Consider the following 22938-nt stretch of genomic DNA (forward strand, 5'->3'; position numbering starts at 1 on the left):
CCCGGAGCACCTCCATTAAAAATTTCATTGATAAGGTTTGACTGGTTTGTTTACACTTGTCGTTGACCTTATGAAAAGGATAGTTGGCTTAAATCGGTGAATGGAATTCTTTTCAGCTAGTTCGCACCATCCAGGTAGGTTGAAGCAGGTGACATAGTTCTATATGGAGGCCACTAAGTTACAGGACTGGAATTATCCAATTATGGTTAGCTTGAGGTAGGCTGAGATAAAAATGATTGTGAAGAAAAATGTTACTTGGCAGCTGAGAATTTACATTTTCACCCCACCCCTCAGATGTCTGACTGTTTTTTTGTTGATAATAGTGTATAAACATGTACACACTAATAGATCCATGAATCATCTAGAAATCATAGATATGATACACATCACAAGACATAACACACTGGTGTACTCTGTCCTGTTTGTCATTATTTTGATGTTTATTTTTATGCACTGATAATAAAGAGGAGAGAAATATTCAGCTTTTTATCATGGCAGTTCTTCCGTATCAATTACTATTTATTATATATAATATAGCATGATGTGCAATATTTTATTTTATCAGGACTGGAGCTGAAATGAATAAAACAATTGAATGTTAAGTGTTTTGCAAATATTGTAATAGAAAAATTGGTATCCAGCTATCATTTTTGATCATCTGGTGAGTTTGGCAGCATTTTTTTAAAAAAGAAACAAGGCACAATGTTAACTATGTAGTATTAGTTTACACGTGAGTAACCATAAACCTGCTGAATCACCTTAAATTCAAACTCTGGCTCCTTAAAATACTGTGAAAATTATGAGCTCTCATTGCTCACGTGTCATATCTATTAATTGTCATTGGGGTGCTTTTGAAGAGTTGTGTAATATGGAAAGTTGATCAAGAATATGATAGAGAATAGGGGTAATATCAAACTTAATCAAGTCTTTTCATGTTAATCAACATATCCAAATTAAATTATGTATACTCGCATAAAAGCCCATATGCATGCAAGGCAACACCCCCACCCCCCAACTGAAGGTATAAACGTTAAGAAGTGCATGACCTGAACATAAGCTGGGAATGCCAGTTTTTTTTCCTCCCAGCTTCAGGCATATTCATGACAAGCATTTCCGCATCCCTCATTTCTGTTAATTGTCATTTCTGCAAGAGGCAGATGGGCGAAAAATATCAAATGAAATTAAAAGTGAAATTAAATCTTAAGAAGGGCAGTAAGGAAGATTTAGAATTGAAACAGCGAAATAATATAACATTATACTTCATTAACCCTTGCTCTTAGAGTGTATGGATTTTTAGCCCTTCAGTATGTGTATCAAAGTTACCCATTGTAGTGCACTATAAATAGTACGCCTGCTAACTGTTTGACTTCATACACATAGGCCTGCCTGTTAAGCAGTGTAGTATATGCTATGTTTAAAATTAATTTTAAACACTTTACATTTTTGGTATATATATGATGTATAGAAAAATTTAAGAGTAAAAATCTGATCGTTATAGCTGTACAATTATTTTTCACAGAAGAATTGATGTGCTTTAAAATCTTGAACTCGTTCACCGTCGAGTCTGAAGCTGTGTGACCAACCATGGTGACCATACTTGAAATGTACGAGGTCTTTGTCTGCACCTACACCATTAAATCATCTGAACTTAATAAATAAACCTAATTGGTGCCTACATCAATATCAGAGCCTTTACTTAAGTTATTGAAGCTTTCATTGTTTTGATTCTAATTGTGAAGACTTAAGTACTGAATGAAATCTGCTGCCTCCATTTTGGAGTGCAGAGAATATGACCTAGTTACTTTAAATAGCAGATTTCGACCAGATCTTAAACAGCAACCACATGATCTGACAAGGGTCATTCACACCAGTGAATATAGTATCCAGTAGGGAGTTCTTCATGAAGGTGGCACTACAAAAACCCGATCAAAATGGCAGATATATACTGCAGGCATTGAAAGGCGCTTCCATGAGAATGGAGTAGAGGCATCTAAAGGCACTTGCATGAGGTAACGGGTTAAATGAAACTCAAAGATTTACAGTTGACATTTAATTTGCTAGTGTTTTCAGTTGGTATTATGACAACTTTGACTATAATTATTGCACATTAAAAGGATTGGTCATTTGGTTCCATTGTCAGATTTTGCCTCTGTTTACTTCATGCATAAATTATGCATAATTAGCAATATTTTGGTCATTTGGACTGCATGGGGCCCCAAGTGGACGAGCGGTCTAAAGTGCTCTCCATTATGGATCACTGCCATATCATTTCTGTCTGCGTGGGTTCGAGTCTAGGATTAGGCCTGTGTGGGTATGTGAGAAAGCTTGCCAGTAGCTTCTCGTGGGTCGGTGGTTCTTTCTGGAGTTTTCCCGGGTTCTTCCTCCACCATTGATACTGGCCACCATGCAAAACCTATCATATGCTGAAAAATGGCATTAAACCCCACAACAACAACATCAGAGGTCATACAGTCACATGATATCAACAGTAAACAGTTTCTAGTGTTGCTGTAGGAAAACAACTAAATGAAAGTCACGTAATTTTAAGAAAAATTAAAAAAAAAATTCTCAAAATATTTCTTGTGAAAACAACCGAAAATCTGTAAATGTTGCAGCAATTTGAAGAAAACCAGATTCACTACGCAGAGAGCACATGTCATGTGACACCAAGAAAAACATCGCTTACATGTGCTAGGTACTTCTTGAAAATGGCTTTCTCCACCCTGCTGCGATACCGACAGGTTTCTGGTCATTGATCTCAGAGTAAATATGTTGAGAATTAAATGTGCATTATACTTTTTTTTACAAACATTAAGTGACTTATATAATATGTCCAAATTATATGTACAGCAACTTTGGAAATTTGTTTATTTCGATTTCACCAGACTATATGACATCTGATGTCATTGACATATTGGTAGCGAGATTTGTGATGTCGGGATGCAAATGGCCCGATCCAAGTAAAATTTCTGCAACAACGTATTTTTGTTTCGTCTGTCAGCAGATTAAAGACATGACGAATGCTATGCTCATGATTTTTCAGAAAATATTCCTATCAATTTCATGCAGGTATATTTCGATGAATGGTCGTTCAAGTTTGCTGGGTCGGCTAGTAAGCAACTACCCCATGCCGACACCAAATGGCGTTGTTGAATTCCAGCTTTTCGATAGGGAATGGACTCTGACCCTACACCCCAACATAAATATCCAAATATCAAAAATGGGGTGACAAGGGTCAGAGGAAACTCTGACTAGTTTTAGGTTTGCTGTCATTCTAGACATTATTGTCATCACAGTCATTTGATCGTGTCGTTCTCACTCTCCTGGTCATCTGAATCAAAAAGGAGTCATCCAAGGCATTGTTGATAAAGCACTTTTGAAATGATTTGGCAGTCATTTCAATGGAATTAAGCCCCATGCAACCTTGACTCGTTTGTTCACCATGTTGATTTTATGGCTTCTTGAAATTTTCATGTTTTAAAAAGATGAGCAGAAGAAGCTTTGAATAATCAGCTAAACCGGCCAAACAGTCGTGAAACGTATTTTTTCATGACTGGTTATTTTTATGAGAACAGTTTTCTCATCAACATTATAGCATACATAATAGTGAATTCGCTGTAGCTCTGAAGGTCAAAGGTCATAGGCTTCTCATCCATATCTATGATTTGATAGTTTGAATGAGCACTACTTTGGATGTTTGATGATAAACTTTTGAAATGATTTGTTTTCTTGCAGAGTTTTGGGTGGCTTTTGTGCAATCTTTGTTTGCTGCTTGAAATACAATCCATGCCTGTTCATAAAACAGGAACACCAGCCAATTGATACATGAACCTGCTGACTTACATTTATTGCGTTTCACCATTAACGTAGCATGCAGATGATTTTAGATCTTGCGATGATGTATATATTTTGTCGACATTCACCAACAAAACTGCTGAACTGAACCAAGTCCTATGTGCCTTCTTTGTTTTTGGCATCACTTCTCAAATTGGCTTATTATCATTGTTTCTTTTTATTGTACTAAAGGCAGCTTAATTGTTGGTTGTTAGTGTAGACATCGTTATACATGAAACCACTTCAAGGCAAATGTGACAATTAAGACTGAATAGAAAATATGACACATGCTTATCTTGTCGAACAATACATAGAGAGTAGGTATGGATTAGAAAATTAATTGGCATTGTGCAACCAAACGAACCCTTTATCCCAGAGGCAGTATATACCGTGGATTAAGCAGATTGGTAGTTACTGTTCTGCAGCTAAAAAAACTTATTTATAAACAACTTAACAATACAATATTTCATTGTGGGTGTTACATTTTCAATATATAAGATGAGCTTTTAATGGAATCGAGGTGGCTGCCTTTTATTTCCAAACACAGCTGACAAAGAAATATTGTTTAACCCTTTACCTGGTGCGTATTTTGGATGCCTCTACACCATTCGCATGAAAGAACCTTTTGACGCCTCTACTCAAGTTGCAATGAAACGCCTTTTGACGTTGGCTGTAAACATCAGCCATTTTAAGCCAGTTTTCGTAGCGCCACCTTCAGGGAAAAACCCCTATTAGATATTACATTCATTTCTGCGAATGACAATTACGTCAGATCATGTGGTCACTGTTTATGCACTGGTCGATATCTGCTATTTAAAGTAGCTGAGTCGTAATTTAAACTCTGTCGCAGATTTCATTCAGTACTTAAAAAGTTTTCACGATTAGAATCACAACTATGAAAGCTTCAATGACTTAGGTAAAGGCTCTGATATTGATGTAGGTAGCAATTAGTTTTTATAAATTATCAAATTCAGATGACTTAATGATGTAGACGCAGATGAAAAACTTACAAATTTCGAGTATGAGAAATGGCATCTACGGTTGGTCATGCGGCCTCACTGACTTGATGGTGAATGAGTTCTCTCAAGATGTTCAAGCACAAAAAAAATTCTTCTGTGATAAATAATTACACAGCTGTAACAATCGGACTTTACTCTTAAATTTGAAAATTGCTGTTGAACGTAACATACACTACATTGCTTAACAGTTCACAGGCAGCCGTATGCATATGGGGTCAACTAGGTAACATGTTCTATTTATAGCGTACTGCACTTTGTAACGATGTTCTGTGAGGTAAAGGGTTAAGAATATCAGCATCTTAGTCATGCTAATTCATATGTTATTTCATTTTCTTCAACACATTTAAAATGAAAAACCCCAATGGAGCTTCTCGTTTTTATTGCTTAAAGACTAACCATCATACATGTAATTTTACTCTTGATACCAGATGTAGTTTGTTTTCATATCCATTTACACAAAAATAAAGCTTGGTCACTGATTAGCAGAATGTTAACACATTAACCCCTGAGCCAAACAGCTAGGCAGTCCAATGCAGCATACTTGCAGAGATCACCTAGAGCAGTGTTAGCCTTCCCAGTGCCTGTATCCCTGAGACTAGCTTACAGCAATTGCATTGCAGATTTTTATAGAGGGGGCTACTTGCAATAAAATTGTTATAATTTTATTTGTATTCATTTAATTCAGCTGAAATTTGGCACGGTAGTTCTCAATAAACTTACATACATAATGGTATAAATTTCATGCTACATGCGGAAATAAAACTAATGCATGATGGTGAAAACAAATGATGTACTTGCCAATTTGCTTCTCTTGCCGTGAATAAAATCCATTATGAATTCACACAGAATTATTAACACCATCAACACATGAAATAATTATATTTTATGTACACAGAAATTCCACTTGTCTCTTGTAAACTAAACTTACTGTGAATACTGTACACAAATGGGCACATTTTACTTGTTCTGTACTTAGCTTTCTTCCTTAGAACTCTCACTGAAATTTTTAGAACTAATAAAACACTTAACAAACTTTGAACTATGAACACTCATGTTAACAACATATATTTCCCAAACTTTATTTAACGATTATTCAAAAGGAAAAGAAGCTCCACAAAATCAAATGCATTTGCATCAGGGTCTAAAACCGTTGCTGGTCCTTTGTATAGCCTCTTGTCAATATGTGTTTTATCATTTACGATCATCGATCAGCTCTACTTTCATTTTCTTCTTCTTCTTCAACATTCTCATTCTCGTCATTACCGCTGTTATTTTCAGTAGCTTTTTCGATGTCACTATCAATCTCGTTTGATTAAAATCCAGAAAATTCTCCATCAGAATCTGTCAAGTAAAAGTCTGCTCCCAGTTGCTGCTTCTCGTCAGTTTGCATCATTTTCAGATGTATATATTTTCACTATTTCTGCTGCCATCGAAGTCAAATTTTTTTCCCTCCGCTCAGCAATGTTCACTCTATCTATGTAAGCTACAATTTTATTGGTTAAACTGCTTGTATAATTAGGAAATGGCTTCAAATCAACCAATGGTTTGCGCCGATTTAGTTCGGCATGCGGGAGAAAGGCATTGATAAATACTGCCTCGCAAACTCTGCACTCATGATACAAGCTATGTAAACTCAGCCGCGTTAGCGAGGCACGCGGAAGATCAGGGAGGAAAAGTACGACGAGTATACTCATCGCCAGGGGTTAATGTGTTAAACACTGGATTGAGATTACTAACATGGCAGTAGCAGCTCTTTTTGGAAAATAGATGTACAATCGTGGCTCTAATACATGTATGGCTGGCTGCTTTTATTAGTGGATGGACATGTACCACAGTCAAGTAATACCTGTTTTCTTTCATTATCCAACCCGTAATGTTTGGCATATATCAGATATACAAAAACAGTAATGTCAGTTTTTCATTCATTATCTCCTGCCCATTTATTAAACTTAGAAAAATACTTGTTTTATTTCATCACATCACTTCGTCAGCATGATTAGGCTTGTGATTTTTTATTCAGTGATTTTCAGATTTAGACCTTGTCTGCAGATAAACCTGGGCTTTTTATATTTAGATAAATTATTCTGCTATTACACAATTTATATGGTAATTGAATTTGCCACATACATGTAATTTCATTGTAAAAAATTACCAGAGTTGCTGCCCTTCTTTAAATGCAGTCTGTCTTCAGCGCTAAAGGAACATTTTTCTTCATACCAAAGCTTGAAGATATAATCGGGGAAAATAGCATTTTTATTGATTTGATTTTTGGTCTGAATTCTTCTTGAGCTGACTCAAGACACTCATGGGGTGATATTTGATTTCGTTGACTAGGTTAAAAGAAAATTAAACTAGTTTTGATGTAGGTTTATGGTGTTTAAAAATACTGAAGTAGACAAAAGAAAACTGGATTTAATTGATTTATTAACATTGATAATTCAGATTCTGTCAGAATGCATTCAATAAATATTTTAATAGATAGAGTTTACTTCAGCTTTTATCAATATATCGTCCCAGTTTGATGTGTTGTATCTCAGTGAATCAGAAATGGCTGATAAGTCAGGATATGCATTGGTGGAAAGAAATATAGTGATATCATTAATTATCGCTGAATTGTTAAACCTCTACCAATTACTGATACTGAGCAGATCTTTAGAAATGTGAAGGACAGTAGTTGTTTTATGCCAAAAGGCTTCATAGGGCAAACTAGTAGCACACGTAAATTCACAATATAAACTCTTCTGCCTAACCTTTGACCTTTCCATCAATTAATGTTGAATAGTTGTTATAGTTGTGTCTACACCAGTTAGGCATGTACTTGCATGTGAAGGTTTTCACTTGTAAAAGTATTCAAAACCATCTCATTGCTGGCACTCTGTGGCTAGTTGATATTGTAACATGACAAATTCTAGATTTATGTATTATATATGTAATGTGCACATTATCTTTTGGGCCAGATTGTTGTCCACTGACTTGGCACTTTTCATAGAACCTTTGGAATTTAGTAAGCATGACACCTTGTTTTGTTTGTATTGGATTCTGGTTAAAACGAAGAGGTTTCCTATTATAGGATGAGACTTGATACCTGTTATTCCTCTAAATACATGTATTCTCAAGATGAATAACAATACTGTAAAACCTGTCTTCAAAGACCCAACATGAGAGGCAACCTGTTTTGAGGTACCAAATTCCTAAAAATCTTCGCAAATTGAATGTTTTTGCCTTTGGAAATGTATAATGATAATAATAATAATAATAAAAGAAATCATTAATGCACAGATTTATTGATTATATAGTATTGTGACCTGTTGTGAGACCATAATTTCCTGGCAGAAGGGGTCGTCTTTCAAGACAGTTTCTGCTGTAAATGGAGAAGATAATAAATTTCCATATTTAATACAACAATAATCGTATAAGTGTCAATTGTAGTGCTCGGTTTTTTAAAAGTATCATTTGTTCTGTAGTACATGCTGTAACACTTGCCTACAGGTTGATAATGGTTTTATGAGTTTATTTTATGGCGTTACCATGTCCGTTTTGTGCATAGTATGTGTACCGGGCTTCTATTTCATAACCCGACCCCACCCCCACATTCATGAAAGCCATGAAAGAGAAATGTTTTAAAGGATGCAGGTATATGTTGGTGTTCTATGGCACCTCAAACAAAACTGGCCATGTTGTGCCAAGGAAAGGTGAAGTTTAAAAAAATAAATTGCAATAAACCTTTCCATATAAATGTCAGCATCAAGAAAAACAAGATAGAATATAAAACATGAAGATGTTAAAATTCTGTAAAATGTATTTTAAAAAACAGGTGAATGGAAAGCTGTTTAATCCACATCACCAAAAAAATCCAACATTTTCTTTGTGGTAAATCACTGTATATTTTCTTCAAGCAATTCACGTCAAAATACTTGTGTGTCATGGTGGGGGGTGATGAACATTCACGACAAGACTGGTATGCATTCCAGTCACGGTATTGTTCAGTAATCAGCACAAAACAGCAGCATCTCTTGAGTTGTTCTCTGTGAGGAACGCCACTCGCCAATAGTGGGTTTGATGTACTCAAGTTTATAGGTTTTCATTTCACATACATACGATAAACATTCAGAATAATACATTGTTTGAAGTATGTATATGGAATCTTCCATATGGACATAGGTGACTGCAGCGTTGCTTTCATTGCTACCTGTTTATTATCCTTTATCCAATGTAACTAGGCACCCAACTTAAATTACTTTCTATGATGCTGACCTAGTTACCCAGATTTATCATTGCTTCCCTCACCTCACTCTCTGAAATTAACATTATTCACCCACACCGCAACATATTACTAGTCAGAAACCTGATATTGTACTGCTGTATATTTTACTTTATCCCACACTAAAATCCTTTTTATCACATGTACTAAGATCATAATAGTGTACAGAAATAAACTGATCCACTACTTTGTATCATATTATAATTGGTTATATATAATATGCCCCAACTAAACTATAGATAAATGAATGACGAGTGATGAATATCAGCATTGTAAGAGGGACAGCATCATGTTTCAGGGCTTCGTAGAGAGGGACCATTGTATTCAGCACGAACATTGATCATGTGACAGTGATAGATGTGCATTCCTTTGATATGTTACTGTTTGCTTGTTCTTGGTTTGTTTGGGAAAAGGATTTGAATGCTGGCGGCATGGGTTTATATGCAGGTTGGATAGCTGTATATTTTTCTAGTCTGTATTCCTCATATTGCTTGGGTATTTTTTGTATTTAAAAAATGTCTGCAGACTTTATTTATTAATTAAAACAAGTATGTATGTAAAAAAAATTCTACATTTTGATCACAATTTTCGCTTATTCTCACTTGCATGTCAGTTCCAAACTGCATTGTGGAATTAATATGCCGGCAGATCTGGGTCTCATCAGTTTGTTAGGGGTAATCAATAGAACAAAACAACACAGACCTTGATCTGCAAAAGCATTAAGCGATATTTATATTGTTAGCAGTTGGACACGCTAGTGATCTAGTATATACTGTTAAGTTTTACAAAATCCATTCAAGATCTTCATTTAAGCCAAGATAAACTGTACTTTGTGATCAATAGCATTATTTAGAACAGATTCTGAGAATCACTGAGGTACATGTAGCTACAAGCAATAATGCAGTCTTAATGTAAGCACATAGTGGTTTCCATTTTCAAGTACAATATGTAAGTGGTACACGACTACCATCAATCAAGGAGAACTACACAGTACTGTTTAGTCAGAACTGGTTTTAAAATAGGTATTTATTAAACAAGCAGGATATCTTTCTTAAAACCAGTATACCTTTATACAAATGATGCATATTCTCTCCCGGACAATTTGACAATCTGACAGTTGGTTTTGGTTTGGTGCTTTACATAGCAGCAACACAAATAGACTATTTAGTAATGAGGCAATTGGAGTCATTTTAAATCTGTCCTGTTTCTTCGTGGCTTTTTGCTCTTGATTTAGTCTTGCCATAATTGTTATGATAATGCATGAAAAGGAAAAATAAACTTGAATAATCATATGCAATTCAAGTGAAGTATTTTTGAGCCAATGCCTTCACTTCTAAATCTATTTTTTTAAAATTGTTTAAAGAGGAAACTTTATCTGAAAAAAGTATTTGATATTATAAAAATTAATGTTATTTAATTTGTTTATACTGGGTCTTGAATAAAAGCTTTCCTGCATTTGGCAAAATGTTTACCAAAATCTGCATGTTAATCATGGTTTGAAAAACTTGAAATTGCTGTATACTTCTACTGGACAAGGTACCATAAAGGGTTGTATTTTTTTCTTGTTCCTACAGAAAAACAGGGATGAGAAAGTTAAACACGGTCTAATTAGCAATTTTTCCCCCAAATTTAAGTTGTATACTCTTAACGCAACCACTCCCAATACCATTCATTTTCACTTTTTGTGCCAGTTAACCTTTTTGGTTGTGGTCATAATTGTGTGTATGTTGTACTTCTTGGTAATTTGAAATGGGAACAAAAGCGTGGTCTTTTCCCTCCAGTACCTTTAGTGAATGAATAGACCCTATGATTCAGAATGGCAGATGTATGTGGAAATTTCTTATGTCTGGACAAAGTTTTTACCCACCCATATGTATGGACCTGGGATGGGTGGACATTTTTTGTCCTTTGCATCCTACATATAAGTGTTGGCTCTATGTATGCCTGGCATAAGACGTTGCTGTTACATTGCAACATTGTCGATCTGTTCATTACCAATTTCTTTTCAGCACAATAATTGTGCTGTCCACCATCTATAGCTATATCAGACTTGCATTTGAGCTAAAGAACAACAATATTTGATATCAGGGTTAAAAGCTCAGGTCAAGGTCTGTGCAACTAGATGTCAAGTGGGTTCCGTGCAATACGTTTAGTTTTTCATCATCTAGTTAACTTGCTTTTGTGGTAATGAAGAACCCTTCCAATTTTTTGTTCAAAGGTGAAGGCCACTGACAAAGAAGAAAAAGTTTTTTCTGCACCACAACTTGAGCTCTCGTAGTCTACAGTTACAAAACAGTGGATATGACATAGTGTATCTCAAGTTCTTTTTGTAATTTGCGCAGAGCTTCAGAATGATCTTTCATATTGCATGTAGATATGTTAGCCGGTTTATTTATATCAATGTCAGTTGCATTCAGTCTTTGCCTGTCTCCTAGTATTTTGCAGCAAATACACTGCAGGTGAATTTGGCTGAAGGGAACAGTCTAATGCTGAGTATAAACATAATCCAGATTCTAATGATAATAAGCCAGTCCTAAGGATCATGCATGGTTTCTTATAGATGTTTGCCAGGGCACAAGTGAAGACCTTGAACATTAGGGCATCATCTACAGTAAAAGCCACTCTTGAATTTGGTCCGGTACAATTGACAGAATAATGGGATGAAACGTTTTTTTTAGAGTATCTTTTGTTCAGGAAAGTTGCTTGACACTTATGATTTGACTTTATAACCTTGCCGTCCTTCAATTGTCATGTACTTCCACACCACTGTCCTAAAAATTACACATTTGCACATTTTGTGCCAAAACGGGCATTCAGGGTATACGCTAGGGGCTCATTATTGTGAAATACACCTTTTGTTAATCATTTCACCCAAATATACAAGAAATTGATGTCCAATTCTAAAACAATCTGATAGCTCGATACCCAGGACCCCTGTATTATAAATGATGTGCCTATCGGGCTTGTTAAAAAGAATTAATTTGCCTGTCGAAACATTGATTTTGCTGATGAAATCTGTAGATGTATTTTGAAGATGTTGACATCTGCCATAGCACGGCGCAATCTAAACCAGATCACCACTGTCCGATGTAAAATTGAGCTCTGAATTTAGTCAGATTGAAGCATGTTGGGCCTTGCTAAAACTAGGATTTTATACTCGAAAACCCCCTGGCACGGTCGTGTTTCAAAAAGGCACAATTTTCAGTAATTTTCTATAATAAAAAAATACCCACCAATTTCAGTATATTCCCGTTACATGTAGCATGTATCAACATTATACAGTCATGATTGGAGCTGATATTCAAATTGTAGCCTTTACAATGTTGCGTGACAGTATTAAAAAAGGTAAAATTTTCAGTGTGTAAATTGGGTCTGTTCGTGTGGAATTTCATTCAGGGCTAGTGAGTTTTTAAAGTCACCAGCCTGGGCTTTCTGTCTTTAAAAAAATGTTTATTTGAGCACTGACATCACACCCACAATGCCATCCATTTTTCTTGCTAGTGAGTGCTTTCAAATTCTAGAGGACTGATCTTGTGGTCTTGGTGGTTAGAGTGTCCACCGCAGATGCAGGAAGTCATGAATTAAAACCCTGGCAGAGCCATGCCAAAGACTTGTGAAAGTGGTACTTGCAGCTGCTCGCTTGGGGTTCATTGTTAAGAGGTTAGTGTTAGGACTGGTCATCCTGGTATCCAGATGATGTAACAGGGTGTGAAACAATGCTACATGTCTGCAGAATGATGCCACAGTGCTAGATATCACTGTAAACTGCCACGCTGCAGACATGGTAGAGATTATGACTAAAATTGTTGAAGCAATGTTAAAAATTCAAATCACAGTATCAGCTCCTTATATTTTCTGTCCAAGAATCAATGCTGTACAGTTTAACATTATTAGTGCATTTTCATGGTTATAATTTGCCATTTTACCAAATTACTGATTATGTATATATGCAGTTGTTTTAGTCTTGGAGATTTCCAAAATGTACACGTGTGAAAAAGTGTAGGTAGGTAGGTACATGTATTAGCATCTCACCATGCGTGACTATGTAGTACTACAAAAGGTTAAGTTTGAAAAGTGGAAAGTTGGATTGCCAAAAATGTAAGAAACAGAAAGCCTTCTAAATGAGCAATTTATATTAAGGGTTAAGTCTGCTATAATCTGATGTAATTGACTTTTTTAAAAAACAGCCCAAAACATAGGCTGTCCTTGAAGGCAAGTGATTGTTTAATACAGGTGACTTTTGAAGCAATTTAAATAGAAACTCATCACATCCCTGTAACAGACCTGCCAACTCTTAAGATTTTGCTGTATGTCTTGTGAAAATTAGCCTTAAAATACGGACTTGACAGCATACTAGCAAAAACTACAGAAAAATGGTCGTTGCCGAGAACTCCGGATAATTGGTTCATCTGTGTTTTATTTGGATCCATGTTTCATCTTAGAATTAGTGAAATTAGTCGGGGAACCAGACTAACTTTACAGCATCACACCAGATGCTTTAAACTACACCTATTTGTTCATGCGAGGCGTCTGCATGATCAAGCTATTGATTATAGAATTTTTTTAAATGTGGTCCAGAAAGCAATACATGTTTAACTCATTCTGCCCCAATCCCGTCTGTAAGCGTGATCAGGTTTCTGCATTTATTGGCCGATCCCATCTCCAGGCGTGATGAATGTGTGTTAGATACCACGTATCTGATTGGTTAGAAATGTTTTTTTTTTTATGGCAGACGTAAGAGTGAATTTTGGTGAGAGCAAAAATGAGGAGTTTCTCGGGTTTGATCTCGAAAATATTGAGCAGGCTGAGGAAAGATATGTTCGGCAGTTGGATATTTTGCGAGATTTAGATTCAAACATAGAAGTTTCTGCGATTGAATTGTCAGAAGATGAGGATTGCTGACAGCGATGATGAGTTTTTACAGATAAAAGTTGCACATAATTTTGTAAATAGTGTATAAGTAAGTTGTGAAAGACTTGGACAAATAGGAGGAGAAAAAAATACATCACTGTGTAGACAAATTCATTTGGAATAAAATGGTCAAAATAGCATGATTTTTTATTGGATATAAGAAGAGGAATTAAGGTAAGAGTGAATGCATGTCCAAAATTTGTCAAACAATAGCAGTTGTTGATATTTTGTTACACCTTACTGAAAACTGGTCAGTCTTATGGACAAAAAATCAAACTGCCTTACTGATATGGACTCCTCAGGGTTGACGGGTCTGCTGTAACACCATATGCTTGGTTTACAATAAAATTCAGTATTAACTACATTGTTAAGGTGTCAGTAACTGGGAAGTATCACAACTATGCATTGGTAACAAAGAACTGTCTAGTCTTCACAGCCTATCAAATTTATATCCTCAGACTAGGCAGTCAGATATATTTTCTTCATGAAGGTTTTGCATGGTGGTCTTCATTTGTTGGCTACCATAGTCTTGCACCTTTATGTCATGAAAAAGAAAGGACCATTCATGAATAAGGTGCATATACTGTACCTGTTTTGCTAATCTTCAATCTGGCACAAACTGGCTGGCTCATCTCAGGTCTCACCCTGGCTGGAAAAAACCCAGTTGAGTGTTATCTATTCAGATATTGCCGTTTTGGGTTAGGTACAGCCATTTACTCAGGGACTGGCTTTATTTTACTATGGGAGGGGTGTGGATTATGGGATTTTCTTTGGATTTTGGATTTTTTCTTTTATTCTGAAGATAAATTATTTTTTCAATTATCATAAATATATCTTGTTTTATACAAATTGGAGAAAGTATTATGTTTTCAAACTAATTTAGGTCTGGATATATATATATATATATATATATATATATATATATATATATACACATACATACATACATACATACACACACACACACACACATATATATATATACAGTAGCCCCCCTCATAAGGCCACCCCTAATGCATCAGGGAAGTGGCCTTATAATGAGGGTGGCCTTTCTAGAGGGGGATGACAAATGCGAATAGTAAATACATATGAAGAAAGTCACAAGTACATTTAATTCTAAAACATTTAATATTTTCATTAAAAAATCACATGCATGTTGTGAAATAAATGTAAAACAAACTGGGTCATCAATTTCAAAAGAATGTTATGAATAACCATTGATATAGTTTTAAAACTGTCTTTATAATTATGTTTCAGATCACATCATCTGTCACTTTGTTGGTAAGTCTAAAAAACAAACCAGTCTCGTCACAGTTAAAAATATTCTTGCTGTCATATCCCCTGCATATATCGTTTAGACTTTTGTTCCAATCTTCGACAACTTAATTATTAACATCAGCTGATTCTCCACTAAGGACAGAACACTTAATATTGTGTCACATTTGAAATCTGTGCAATCATCTGTTACTTGCGCTAAAGTCGTCATATCCCAATTCAGCTGACAAAAATTGTTTGCTTTTTCTTGTCATTAAAATCAGGATACAAATGTCTCCAGGCTCAAACAATCTTCCTTGCTCCATCCATTTCACCTTCCCCCCCCCCGCCCCGTCATTTGAATTATTTTCACTTTCTCTTCTAAACTGAGAATTTTTCTTTTCCTCGATGACATGTTGATCTTTTTGCAGTAAGTTATTCATGTTGCCAACTACAATACTGATAAAACAATTTTGTATGCATCTAAACAGATTTACGTGTTTTTAAAGGAAGTGATCTTGTCACGTGATTCGTTAGTCGCAGTCTGGTACCCTATTGTGTTTATACATTTCTTTACACTAGGTGAGAGAAGCCAAAATGGCTTCGATATGTACCATTAACATTACGCAGATTTGACCTCGCGGCCGTTAGGATTTGTAATTTTGACAATTATTGTCAGTAGTAATAGCCACTAATTATCAAAGTGAACAAGCTCAACATCTTACTAAGGGAAGCCATAAAGGCTATCAAACCATTTTCCTGCTGACTTGGGTATTGTACATCGATACTGCCACTTCTCAGCTGTTACTGCTGTTCAATAATTGTAATCTTAACAATTATCAGAGTGACTAAACTGGACATCTTACGATAACACAGCAGTAAGGCTAATTGGATTACATGTACTTACCCTTTTGTATGGATTAAAATTTGAGTCTCGGTTTTTATGGAATAAATTTGGCTTCTCGTGAGGCGAAAATGATATAATATTAACCATAGTGGTACATATACTTTACTCAACACTTCTTTCAGTAACGAAAACCTGACATCAGGAAACAGATATCGGATTACTTAACACACGTTATGAATAAAATACTGGTTCTGGATACATATTCAGATAAAATGCGTCCGCTTGTGAGGGGTGAATTTTATATTATTTACTAATATGCTGGTCGCGTTAGCCGGGTGGCCTTTCGCGAGGGGTACTTTTGAACACAAACTCGTCGGTGCCAATGGATTCTGGCCGTAAGGAGCGGGTGGCCGCTGGTCAGGGGGGCCATTCAAGAGGGCGACTACTGTATATATATATATATATATATATATATATATATATATATATATATATATACACACACACACACCATAACTGCTCTCAGGGTTAATTGATTGGTAGCTAATTAGTTACTGAGGGGATTCTTACCAAATAAAGTGAATTATATGGCATCTATATAGGGTGCACCCATGCTTTTAGTTGTGTGGTTTGGGCTGTTTGATTGCTGATGCAAATAAATTCCATTAGAGATGGAATTTTTGTCTGCATGGGCAGACCCTTAAATTGTAAATGTAATTGTTTAAAACTTGTTACATCCCTGTTAAATTTTCCCCCAATGCAGTGAAGCCCAGTATACTGTTATTGCCTTTGTTCTTCGTGCCTTTCTGTTTCTGATTATGTGAACTTTGTGTTATTAAATTTAAGATTGTGTGCATTGTTTTTGTTGATGTTTTGCGTTCATTAATCAGAGCACCACGATCCTTTAGGTGGCACTCTACAGCATTGTACTTTGCATAGGGTTTAATTTTTAATGAAAAAGAATTTCTAGGTCTTCCTCACATGTTATGCTGGCTATTCATATCTTGATATTGCTACTAGAATGTTTAATTACCCTGCTTTTAGTATATAGCTTGGCCTTAAATCAGGTGTGCACCTGTCAAAAAGCTGCTAGCTCTGCATGGTCATTTTCACTTCTCAGACATCATAGGTAATTTGTATAATAAAAAATTGTGGTCACAACTTATTCTACTTTTTATACATTTTGTAATTTATTCATTGCAATTTCAGAAGCAGGTATTGCCTACTCCGGCAAAATTTGTTTTCCCAGTTGTAATACCCACTAAATTAAGTCTTCTTTGGATTAGTTCAAGTTGATTTTTCCAGGACATTTGGGCAGCCAGCGAACATTTTTGTTTAAAAAAATTTTAGCTTACAATTTACTGAGCTATCAGATTACTAAATAGCAATATGCTAGCATCAATTTCAACTCTAGAATATGGTTGGATATCAACATGTGTCATTATCAATAGCTCTGGGTGTCACCATGCAGTGTAGTCAGTATTGGTGGGTATCAGTATGGTAGGTCAAAAGGTTAGGTATCCAAATGCCTTATGGTCATTAGAGTTCAACAGGTATCACCATTCATTGTGGTCAGTAGGGTTGTGTATCAATCAGTATGCACAGTGGTCAGTAGGGTTGGATATCAGCATGTGTATTTGGTTGGGTTATCAGCATGCATAGTCTATAGGGTTAGGTATTGGCATGGAGTGTGGTCAATAGGGTTGGGTATCACCATTCATTGTGGTCAACAGAGTTGGATGTTGGCATGCTGTGTGGTCATTTGGGTTGGGTATCAATATGCACATTGGTTAATAGGGTTGTGATCAATAGGGTTGGATATCAGCATGTGCGTTCAATAGTTTGGGCATCACCAGAATATTCATATTGTTATTTGGGACAGTCTGTTACAATGCAGTATATTGAGAAACTCTGTGGAAGTGCAAAATAATACAAAACTAGGGAATAAGAAATGATGGTCTTTTAACTTTAATCTGTTTTAAAACTCTATGAAGTTAGCAGTGGATGGGAAACATTGCAAGTGGCCAAATCCAAGCTACATAAAGTTTATTTGACTTCCATCACGGTGTCCACTCTGTTGATTAAATCAATCTTACAAGTAGACAGGCAGCAACTAGAGATTTAGTACATATGGAAATGCTATGGTCACCTATTTAACAAGTATGTGAAAGTCTAAAGGCAAAAGAATTTTAATGTACAATTAACAGTGTCTGTTTAATTTGCATCTTTTCTTCTCAGACAGTTAGCCTATCTAATTGGATGTTTATAATCCTGGACAGTCAAGTTTGGCATCCCACCCACAGACTTCTTATTGAGTTACATTCCCAGCAAATGGTATGCATATTGATTTTCCATTTTGTATGGAGAATTCCATCCAGAGGTGTTGATAGACCATGATTTTGCCTTTTTATTTGGCATCAGCTCATACCAGACTTAAGGCATCGTGTTCACAAGTTTTTAGTTAGTGTCAGGCAGGATATAATGCACAATTCAACCATTTTGTATTTTACTTTGAAAAATGAAAGTTGAAACAGGCAAAAATTCAGATTTTAATGAAGCTAAGTAGAAATTTATTTGTGTACTGTTTGTTTGTAGCAATGCCACAAAATCAGGCTCATTGGCAATATACCACAGTGCATACTGCCATACTACAATATAGATACACTGGTAAAACCAAATACATGTACCTGAAATAGCTGAGGGGAAAACAATCCTGTTTCACCAATAATACTTAGGCTAGTTACCTTGGTTTGTCTGGCATTTCTCTACATTCCACAGTACATACTGCTGTATATTGCAAGTGTATTACAGTGGAAGATAAGTTTGCTATGTCTAAATTGTTGCTGATGTCATAAAAATAATGCATCTACTCTAGGATGCTTGAACTTAGGCTAAAGCTGGCACCCTGTAATGGTTATTGTGCTGACATTAAATAGTCGGTTGATGAAATGGGAGGTGTTGAGAATGAAGCCTTCAATTTACTGGCTACAGTACTGATGTAATGGGCATGGAAACTTTACCAGAGATATAACTAGTGGTGAGAATTGGTCAGAACTTCATAATCGATAATCTGTTCCACTTAACCAACTGATAATCCATTATAATCGGTTACGAAGTGCAAATTTTAATTTTGTTTGTTATGCAGTTATATATTTGATCAAGAGTTCAAGTTGTTACTATATGTACATAAGTAATTCTCTTTTAATGACGTGTATACTTCAACCTGATAATAATATACATTTTTGTCTATTGTGTTATGTGTTATTTTTGTTCTGCAACTTTGTTAAATGAACAAAAACTTTTTATGGCTGATCTGTCATGTGTGACTGAAATACTGGAGCAATTCACCAAATTCCTTTCATTCATATGTGATGTGTCTATAACATAAGGTATAGAAGGACATACTTTTCTTGTTTGTCATTATTTAAAGGATTTTACATTTAAACTGAAACAAATCATCAAAATTTGTTTAAATTTACTAACTTAACAATTTAACAGCTTAATGATGTTATCATGACTATATGTTCCTAATTATGAAATTTTGCACTTGTGGAATAACCTATGGTTTTATATTTGTAGTTGTGAAGGGAATTAATAATTAGATCAACTTTAGCGGCTGGGAGTTTTAATAACCTTTGTGCTTTTTATACAAAAGAAGTAGTCTCCCTTCACACACAATCGATCATGGAGTTTCACAATCGATTATCTTGTTAGTTCACTCAACCAACTTATGCCTGTGCATGTTTCAGGCTTGATACTTCGATTTTTAAAATCACTTAATTATCTAGTGTCAAGCCAGATTCTTCACATCATGTTGTATATACTGTATATATTGTACATAACAGAAAGAAGGCCTCAAGGTAGATGAGTTCTGTAACTGAGTTACCTTCTCTAAATAATGTTTTTATTAATATTATTATTATTATGATAGATTATAATTGATAATCAGAACAACACTCTACATTGCACAAACACATTGACTCTGTCATACCAGAAAATATTTAGTGATAAAAGATTTATCTGTTAAGTATAATTGTTGTTATTTATGCCATACACTTTGTAGGTGCAGTGCAACCTTGGGCCTTTATTGTACTGCATGTGCTGACCATTGTGATAGTTGTTACTAAATGTTTAGAGAACAATAATTTCAGCAAAAGTATGTCATAGTGATCCCATACACTTTGTTATATATGTGGATGTATGTGTTTAGATATGTAGGTGCTACAGGCAGAAGATGTTGTTACGGGGTTTTAACGCCATTTTTCAGCATACGATAGGCTATGCATGGCGGCCAGTATTAATGGTGGAGGAAGAACCCAGGAAAGAACCACCGACACACGAGAAGCTACTAGCAAGCTTTCTCACATACCCACATTGGCTGAATCCTGGACTCGAACCCACGCAGAGGTGAGATGGCAGTGACCTGTCACGGAGAGCGCTTTAGACCACTCGGGGGCCCCTGCAGAAGATATATGCAGTTAGAAATGACTTCACATGTATACACTTTTAAGTTGGTTCCAGACTGCAGATGACTTGGACCCAGAGTTGCTGTTACATTATGTGCCAGCAAGTTAGGGTTTGTGGTTGATCCACTGATGAAAGATCTGAGTCTTTGCACTTGAACCAATTTGCAAGTGACTACAGTATAGCTCCCTTAGTTTTTCATTTCCCCATGTATTTAGTGAGGGTGGGGGAGAGCATGGAGAGGATTAAGTAAAATTAGTTCCACCATCACACACCATTGTCTAAATGGACACGTCACAGTTTCTGAGATTAGCTCAGCATAATGTACGTCATTGAGGTGAGAGAGAGAGAGAGAGAGAGAGTGAAGAGAGGAGAGATTGAGATCAAGAGTACACTGTATTGTGTACTTTGTTTTTAGCTAATATGGTCATAGACCAGAAGAGCTTACGGGATGGTCTTTCGCCTATCCACCCATTACTAAAGTTGTTGCTACTTGTAAACAGCATGGAGGATTTCATAGAAATTTTTACACAAATATTCATCACTTTGGTCTTCTGGGTCTAAATAAAAATGGTACTGCTCACACATTCAATTTATCCACCACAACAGCCATTTTGAAAACCTTGGATCATGTCAACATTGACATGTCACTAAATGCTTCTTATCAAGTCTACTGCTCCAGAATGAAATTGTGTTGATCTGATGTGTAGTATGGGCAACACAGTGGTCATATCAAAATAAGATTTTAATTGAAGGCTTATTGTGATGTTTGGTGGTTTTTATATGAAGATAGTGCTGATCAGACTGTCCAATATGGCCACAGTGGCCATTATAAAAATAATCATGGAAAGTCATATTCACATAGTGTTTTCACCAGAAGACTTCTTATAATGCCAAGCTGAGCCAGTAAAAATGGTACTCTACTGGTTTCTAATATGGCTTCCACAGTGGCCATCTTGAAAACATTGTTATTGTTATATAAACAGTAACATATTTGGTGAGGACATTTTATTTTTATATGAAGCCACTATTTAAAAAAAAAAAATAACAAATCAGATTGGTAAAACATGGTTCTCTTCACAAGTATGCAGAGATGAAGCAGATGCATTAATATTGAAGTCCCATTGTTCATTAGTAGTATTTTGATAAATTTACATCGATATTTTGTTGAAAGAAATAATGAGATGTAGGCTGAATTCCTAACATGGAGAGATAAATAAGTTGTGAGCTTTGATTGAAAAATGTATTGAAGGACAAATGTTCATATATACAAGTGAATGTCATTATTTTAAATTAATCATGTTTGGGGAAAAAGATGTAAAATTAAACCACAAAAATAACTGGAGAGAACACTAGGACACCACACATCATGGCATGAAACTCATTAAAACTTGTTAAATTGATGCCATACCACTATCAAATATGGCTACACATACAAAATCTTCAAAAATGACTTCTCATGCACATAAATAATTTTGATTAAATTTGATTTGATATTATTCTGATTTAAAGCTCCATCACATTTGTTCAGCTGATGCCAAGTTGCTTGTTATGTCTTTAACTAAGTAACAGGAATAAAGCCAAAACTAACAAGTTTAGTAAAACTTAAACATATAATTTATTTCCTTTGAAGACAAGAGTGAAAACTTAAATTTACTTACAGTATTGGGAATTAAATCCCAAATAGTCTCCTTAAAGTTCTGTCACAAGTCCAGAAGTATAGTGTTCCAATTGAACTCCAGTGGTGTTATGAATTAATTCCAATTTTTAATCTGTTCATGTGCAAGTAGTTTTAAATGTGCTGATGTGCCAACAGTCTTGATGTAGCGCAAATATATAAAACAAAATGTCCTTTAATAAATTCTCAATAATCCCAGAATAATGTTTTATCCATAAGTCTAGAAGCATTTGTAATTCCTGCAAAGAATAAATAACTAAAAGATGATTCCACCAGACAGGTGTGAAAATATGAATAAAAAATGTTGAGCGTAACCATATATAAAAGCCTAAGACACAATAAACAGATCAGCACAAGGGTTAAAGAATATTTTAAGTTGCAAACAAGATTTGTTACCTAAATAAATACAAATATTAAGGTTTAGTGTACATCCTTGACAAAATTTAATTATGCAATAGGTTGTTTATAAGATGATCTTTACAATCTACAATAATGGACAATAATTAAACACAATATAGATTTACAACTTATAAAATGCAGCCACCATTGCTAAAAGCATTTTTTTTTTTTTAAATTTATGATCTTCAGTAACCATTGGACAAAATTTGACCAAACTTGAAAGTGAGTATCTGGTCAGAGGTTTAGCTAGGATTTTAATAGTAGGGGTCCC

At 35.3% G+C, this 22938-nt stretch overlaps 1 protein-coding gene across 3 annotated transcripts in view; it reads left to right on the forward strand.

Moving 5' to 3' along the window:
* The window catches only part of LOC149783325 (protein tyrosine phosphatase type IVA 1-like), a 92827-nt gene that overhangs the window by 22187 nt on the left and 47702 nt on the right, over positions 1-22938 (forward strand). Inside the window, exon 1 of one of the 3 annotated variants that reach the window (XM_089931546.1) lies at positions 19026-19163. The exons of the other annotated variants lie outside the window; for them this stretch is intronic. The gene's annotated coding sequence lies outside the window, so the exon portion shown is untranslated. Of the gene's footprint in view, positions 1-19025; positions 19164-22938 lie in introns of those variants that run through there. 3 annotated transcript variants of the gene reach the window in all.

Source organism: Sinohyriopsis cumingii, chromosome 14 (genome assembly GCF_028554795.1).
Source record: "Sinohyriopsis cumingii isolate HCF-2022 chromosome 14, ASM2855479v2, whole genome shotgun sequence".
In the NCBI taxonomy this organism is placed as follows: domain Eukaryota; kingdom Metazoa; phylum Mollusca; class Bivalvia; order Unionida; family Unionidae; genus Sinohyriopsis; species Sinohyriopsis cumingii.